This window comes from Apis dorsata, unplaced genomic scaffold, assembly GCF_000469605.1.
Source record: "Apis dorsata unplaced genomic scaffold, Apis dorsata 1.3 scaffold_260, whole genome shotgun sequence".
Taxonomy (NCBI): Eukaryota; Metazoa; Arthropoda; class Insecta; order Hymenoptera; family Apidae; genus Apis; species Apis dorsata.
The window spans coordinates 174,568-181,732 of record NW_006263538.1 but is presented as its reverse complement, the minus strand read 5'-3'; the positions used below and the strand labels follow the sequence as shown (position 1 = coordinate 181,732).

Genomic DNA, 7,165 nt, shown 5'->3' with positions numbered 1-7,165 from the left:
ATTCACGTCAAAGTGACATTGTCTTTATCGATAGATAGGCACAAATTCGAAATTTGTAAATTTTAGACGTGAATTAAATTTTTTTATCAAATTGATTAAATTTATTCTGATTTTTTTTAAAAAAAATTTTGTCTTAAGAGAAGATTAAGTAATTTGGAAAATTTTAATTCACAAATAATAGAAAAATAAATATTAATTCAACGTTAAAACTTTCCACGCTTTATTCCACGTACGAGAATTTTTCCATCGACTCTCTGCTTTCATTTTAAACGGCTTCCATCTAGCGGAACACACATCGGATCGAATCAGATCGGAATCGGGAACGGGTCGACCGGTTCGGAAAGGAAATCGTCGAAAATTCCCCGATGGCTGTAAAGGAGATTAGCCAGGGCGGAAGGAGGACGTCAGAGAGCGGCGACATCCAATTAGAGGGAGTACGTGCTCGGACACTAACGAGTTTTAATGGACTCGGTCCGAATGGTGGCGTGGCGGAGTGGCGCATTGGCAGGTCGCGTCAATCAGATAGCGAAACGCGGCGGACACAGAGGGTCGCTCAAGTGCCGATATCCTCCGATCCGGCTTCCTGCTTTAATTTAATTGGACGATCGCCAGTCGCGCGTGCCACCTGATAAATAATTAACGCGTTTGGGCCGGGATCGATTATCAAACTGCCTGCCCTAACCGAGCGAGGGAGAGTTTGGAGCCATTGTCGGGAAGATCCTAGTGCACCCTAGTCGTTGCCTAGTGTTCCCTAGGATTGTAAAAGTATCGACTGAATTATCCTCTCGGCTTAAACTTCTTATTCGTCTTAATTATGTCATGTGTATCAGTATAGATATTATTTATGTTGAATTAAGTTGAAACAAATGATAGAAAAATATTTATAAGTATTATTATTCTTTGCAATTTTATTAACATATCTAAGGATTAATTGATATTCCTTCGTTCTATTTGTTTTCGATTATTATGGGAGATCTAGTGCATTCTAGTCATTGTTTAATGCTCTCTAGGATGTATATTGACACACGTGATATTGTGTTGAAGCAGAACTGGGAAAAATTTGAAGAAAACTCAAATATTCTCATAAACTAATACTATTTGAAGATATATTTCATTTATATCTAAATCATGAATAAATTATTTAAATTCAAGAAAGAAATTTAAATAATTGGAAAGGAAAATTATTAGCAATTTTTTTTATTATTTGAGTATTTTAATGTTGATCACTATATTGATTTTTGTGTTATATAAATCTGTTGAAAAATTATTTATCTGTTATGAAGGCAGTCATAGCTAAAAAGCTAGTACTCTCTAGAAAATATCTATATCTCAATAACACCATAATTGCTTTATTTGCCAAAGAGGAATGATCTCGTTAAAATGTAAAGTAGATGGCATTACATCGCCTGTCGGCCATTTATCCAAGAATTTATGAATTAGTTTCCAAAGTGGTTTGTATTGCCACGTGTAATACACACTCCTCGTCCAATCCATAGTTATATTTCAGACAGTTATATTTCTTCATTCTATTTCGATGAACACGTCACTTACGTTTCCAATATTCATTTGATTATCATCGATACACAACGTGATTGTGGTAAGTCATTTTTATGACTTGGCATTGATTCTTGATAAATATAACTATATATGCAAATCATGATAATAATTGAGCGAATAAAAATTGATCAAGGAGATACATACAATGAATAATTAAATAATAATAAAAAAAAAGTGAATTATCATCTAGAATAACGTATTTCAACTGCGTTTTATATTGCCATTAATAGGGTTTTTAAAATTGAAAAATTGAAAAAAATTAGTATCACGTGTGCATTGGATGATGATTCGATGAATGCTTTTTCAAAAATAAAAATTAATACGCGTAATGGCATAATACATTTTTATGGTGATTGCTTATATCCATGAATAGCGATGAGATTAAGTAATTCGTAAGTAAATTCGAACTAATAAATTCGAAGATTATTAAAACATTATCTTATTTGTATTATTTTATGGATAAATATTATTTGGTTGTATATTAGTTTATTTGAATAAAAAAATGATTTTTATGTAATTTCTTACTTTACATAATTTATTAATTTCAAATAATTTCCAATTCTTATACATTCTTTATTATGAAAAAATTGCTTTTATTTATCTTAATGATAGATTTATCATTATAAATAATCTTTTGAATCTTTTCGAAAAGTTAAATATAAAATTTTAATTAAAATTTTAAAAGAATGGTATTTTTAATTTAATATTCATAACAATTTGATCATCCACTTTATGTATCAAACTTAACTTTATCTCTATTCAATTTTAATTGGAGATAAAAAAAGTGTTGATATTGATTATGAATAAAAATATAACAATACAAATGATACACTTGTAGTATCGTTAATTTAAAATTCGAACCAATTTTCGTCTCGAAGAAGAGGATAATAAAAGATAATAAAAGATAGATGAATAATTGAAGAACCGATTTCTCGAAGTACGTAAATAGATTAAGTTAAAGAATAATAATATTTGAAATAATTGTATAATTGTATAAGAATAATAGAAATAATTAAGAAACGACATATGAAGAATAATTGAATGAAAGGTATAAGAGAATAAAATGTACAAAAAGTTAATGTGGCGGAACAGGTGAACGGTTGATAATTAACCGTTTCATGAGAGAATTCTTTTTATATGGGAATCGATACAAAATAACCGATCGTTTAACCGTGTAATATTATCCAGTTCTTTTGGAGAATATGGATAAAAACAATGTCTGAAAACATCTTGATTCTGAAATTGCATACAATAATATTCATATTATTATTGAATAATTAAGGATACATTCCAGAATTATGAATAATATAATTGTGTTCAATTGTATTATAAAAGAATTCAAATAATTAGATAATAAATTGAATTTTTATTACATTGCTCCATAACATTACTTTTATGGCTATAAAATTAAATGTTTAAAGAAAGTTAAAAGTTAAAAAATTTTTCAGTTAATATAATGAAACTATGTATTTTGTTAAAGTATATGAATCTTAATGAGATTCCACTGCACAATTACAAGGTTAATTAAATACTTTGCAGAGAATACAAAGTATTAGCATATGAACAATTTTAATAAAAAAGTGCATGTAATTAATATTCATGATTTATATAGCATGTGTTAAAGATTGAAGAACATATAATACTAAAAGTATAATGTACATACCATTAACACACTTCAACAAGTACATATTAGTTTTTTTTACTGCATTATTATTTAAGTAAGTTCAGCACAATATCACAAAATAGACACTCTAATGTCTACTTGACTTTTATTTATAATTTTCATTTTTATTTTATTCCTATTTACACATGATTAGCAATTGTGCATTATTTAGTATAATATTAATTTTCTATATTATATTTATTTTATTTCTTTTTATTTGTAAATTAAATATATTAAAAATCTTGTTATTTGTTAATTAATAATAATAATTATCATAATTGTTACAAAATGATATCATATTTTCTCATCATTATAGAGAATCATTATATTTTATTTCTCTAAAACACTTTATATACTTTCTTCTTATCATTATAAAATCTTTCACTTCACACAACTTCACACAAACATTGTATAAATTTTTACAACAATTTTAAATATAAATTTTCAAATATTTCTTAATATAAAACTTTCATAAATATTTGTATCATAAATGTTCATAAAACATCTTTCAATTAAAAAAAATTTTCAAATTTTTATAAGTTTTCAAAAAATATTTGTATCACACATCTTCACAAACATTTATAACAAGACATAAATTTTCAAAAATTTTCATAAACATTCCATAACAGAAATTTTTCACGAACATTTATAATATAAATAACAATAAATTTTCATAAAATATTTATATCACAAATTTTTACAAACATTTTCATAAATTATCGAACATTCGACGCCACAACATGCAGTCCCTCAGGATACTGTCCTTCGATGCAATTTCTCCATGATAGGTCCGCATATATAACCGCGGCGAATATTGAGTATCGCGTAAAATTACTCAGAACGTAGGAGAAGGGATCGCCATTAAACATAATATATGAGCGGGTAATACATGGTTGATCTACTTTTTCAGCACTTGGTCGCTCGTCTGTCGATTCCGCCTATCGAGAGGCGGTACTGGATCCTGGCGATAATTTCTACATACACGAATTTTATAGGAAAAGAAAAAAAGGATAATGAATGATCGATGGCAGCGATACGAATGAAGCGGTTAATTTTTATGAGATGACCGCCACGAATAATAATCCAATTATCTGCGAGAATAATCGTGATCGGTAACGTGATAGAGCGAGGAACACATCATGCGGTTAATTGTTTCACTTGCGATGCTCGAAGTGAAGTTTTGAAAGTGTTAGAAAAGTGATATTATGAAGAAATAATTATCTAATATAATGATATTTCTTTTTGTTATTTATTTTAAATGGAATAAAAGTTCCTTTATATAGTAATATCTAAACTTTTTAGAATGTCAGAACTTTATTAAAATATAAATTTGATTAATGAATTATTTTTCTAAATACCAGAAAGAATATATACTTTACAAATGAACTATAAAATCAATATAGATAGAATAATAGTATAGAATAGAAATTACATACATATATAAATATTAACTTTTTTCTAAGCTTTTAACCTAAATTTATTAATGTTGAAGAATACATAAATAAATTAAATTCTAAGTTGCAATATAATGTCAATCTTTTAGATTCATGATTATCTTAAATATATTACACGATTTTTCATTGGTAATCAATTTGTGCTACTATTCTTTATGAATCTAACTAAATTTTGTGCTTATAATAAAAATTATAATAAAAATTATATTGATTCAGATTTCAAATTTCAACGAGATAAAATATAACTTAAAATATGAATACATAAGCATATATAACTTTTTATGAATTTACAAACATACATACATATACGTTCCATAACCTATTTTTTCCATTGACACCTCCGTTGATCGAGCAATTATTCTTCGATCTTCTTTCCATCATTTTTCCTCAATAGCCGCAATAACTGTCTCGTCTTTCCTTGATAAACAAAATATTAAGTTAACAAATTTTTTATTCACGAGTCTCTTTTTCGAATCACATTCGGCTCGTAAAGTCACAAGAACAATACTAAATACTCTTTACCTATGCTGCATAACTTATCGCTACAAACAGAACTTGTAGTATATCTATCTTTTTTCTTTTTCGAGAAATGAGGCAGACGACAACAGTAACGTAATGGCACCGTTGTTTCGTCAAGTTCCAAAGAGCTATATTATGAGTTCCAGATAAGAATTCACACGCGACCGGCATTCAAACCTCTCGACGAATAACTTCACCGTATAAAGCGTAGCTTTAATCTCGCGCAAGAGTAGGGAACCATTCCATATAATCGAAGAAATGTTTGAACAGCGATCGATTGCTCGATCTTAACGGGTCGAAGAATGCCACTTATGCGCCGCCATGAATAGTATCGTCTGCTTAGGCTACTGGCCTCGCGCTAGTGCTCCCCTCTGGCGAGATCATGCGACGACATTCCGCGACTAGATTCCTGAATTTAATGGCGCCGCGGAACGGGACGAAAAACAGGGCATGATCGATAAGAGTTTAATATGCTGTAATTGGCGTCCACTGGAGATTCCTCGCTCGATATATGGTGTTTCTTGGTATACATACGCGACGCAATAATTTGTTCGGTTGTTTTTCGTCCAGGCATAGATTGTGCACGAACTTGTCAGTGAATAATGATAAATGTGATAAGTGATAAGGTAAAAGTTGGTGTAGAGTGTATAGATAATATAACGCCTCTTAATAATAGATTGTTTATGATTACAGATTATGGACTATTTGTGGATAAAGGTTAAATTAAATATGCGTAAAGATTTATATTAATTCAATTAGACAAATATAATTATTTCTATATTGCGATTCTATATACGGTTTTGCAGATAATAAAAGATAAAATATGAATTCTAGAATAGTTTGTGAATTGATATTATCTATGATAGCAATAACCTGTCTTACTCACATGTAGATAAATGAATTTTTTACTTAGCATTTTGAGACTATGAATGTGCTGATGTTAGTGACATTCATTGATCGTATTTATATTAAAATTCATTTATACTAATAGACATTGTCTATAAAAAGTCCGCATATACTATCTGTCAACAATTTCACACGATCATATATTATATACTTTAGAAATGAGAAGCTAGTATGCTATTTACAAACTTTTTGGCACAAAAAGACTATTCACTTATTCTTTAGGTTCATATTGCACAGCATAAAATAAAAAGATTATTATTATTGCTTCTATTCATGATTTATCTTCACTTTATTTTGTTTCAAAAAATCTCATTAATTTGTAGAAAAAATCAACTCAGCCAATAGATGTGATTATCAATTCATTTGTTTCATCAATAATTTTATGATTTTTGGATATTGTAGTGTAATTTGTTTCTGTAAAGTTGTTACAATTTTTTAGATATGATTGACAAAAGCCTATTAAAAAAAATATGAAATAAAATTTTTCATTTTATCTAATTTTCAAAATTTTCTTTAATTCAATATATTTCCATTCATTATTAAAAAAAATCTGTAAAAATTATTAAAAAGAGAATCACTGTACAATCAATTTAACTTTTTTAAGGATTCAGAAAAACAATCACATGTCTTTCATAAATTTAAAAGAAAATTTTATATAAAAATGCGAAAACATACATGAAAATACATAAAAATACACTGAAAATTTATCCAATAAATAAACGAAATAATATTTTACACATGATCATACCTATTTTTCCAATCCTATTATAAATCTAAAGTCATAGAATATAACACACCAATACCAAGCTTCTCGTGTTTCTACGATAACAAAACAAAGCCCACGATAACGAAACAAGAAATCACGTCAAACGCACGCTAAATTACAGCTCCACAGGTTTAATAACAATTTCTTATCCGAGATCGACGCTAGGTGGCCATGGTGAGACAATAAACCTCTTTTACCATAAACCTGTCGTTTGGACACGTATTCACGCAGCTGTATCGCGATGTAATTAATTTGCGTGATTCACGATACACTCTATAAATGCATGTATGTATAATTTTA

At 28.4% G+C, this 7,165-nt stretch overlaps 1 protein-coding gene across 3 annotated transcripts in view; it reads left to right on the top strand.

The window, feature by feature from the left end:
- The window catches only part of LOC102679455, a 26,338-nt gene that overhangs the window by 13,239 nt on the left and 5,934 nt on the right, over nucleotides 1-7,165 (top strand). Inside the window, exon 1 of one of the 3 annotated variants that reach the window (XR_421887.2) lies at nucleotides 6,819-7,150. The exons of the other annotated variants lie outside the window; for them this stretch is intronic. The gene's annotated coding sequence lies outside the window, so the exon portion shown is untranslated. Of the gene's footprint in view, nucleotides 1-6,818; nucleotides 7,151-7,165 lie in introns of those variants that run through there. 3 annotated transcript variants of the gene reach the window in all.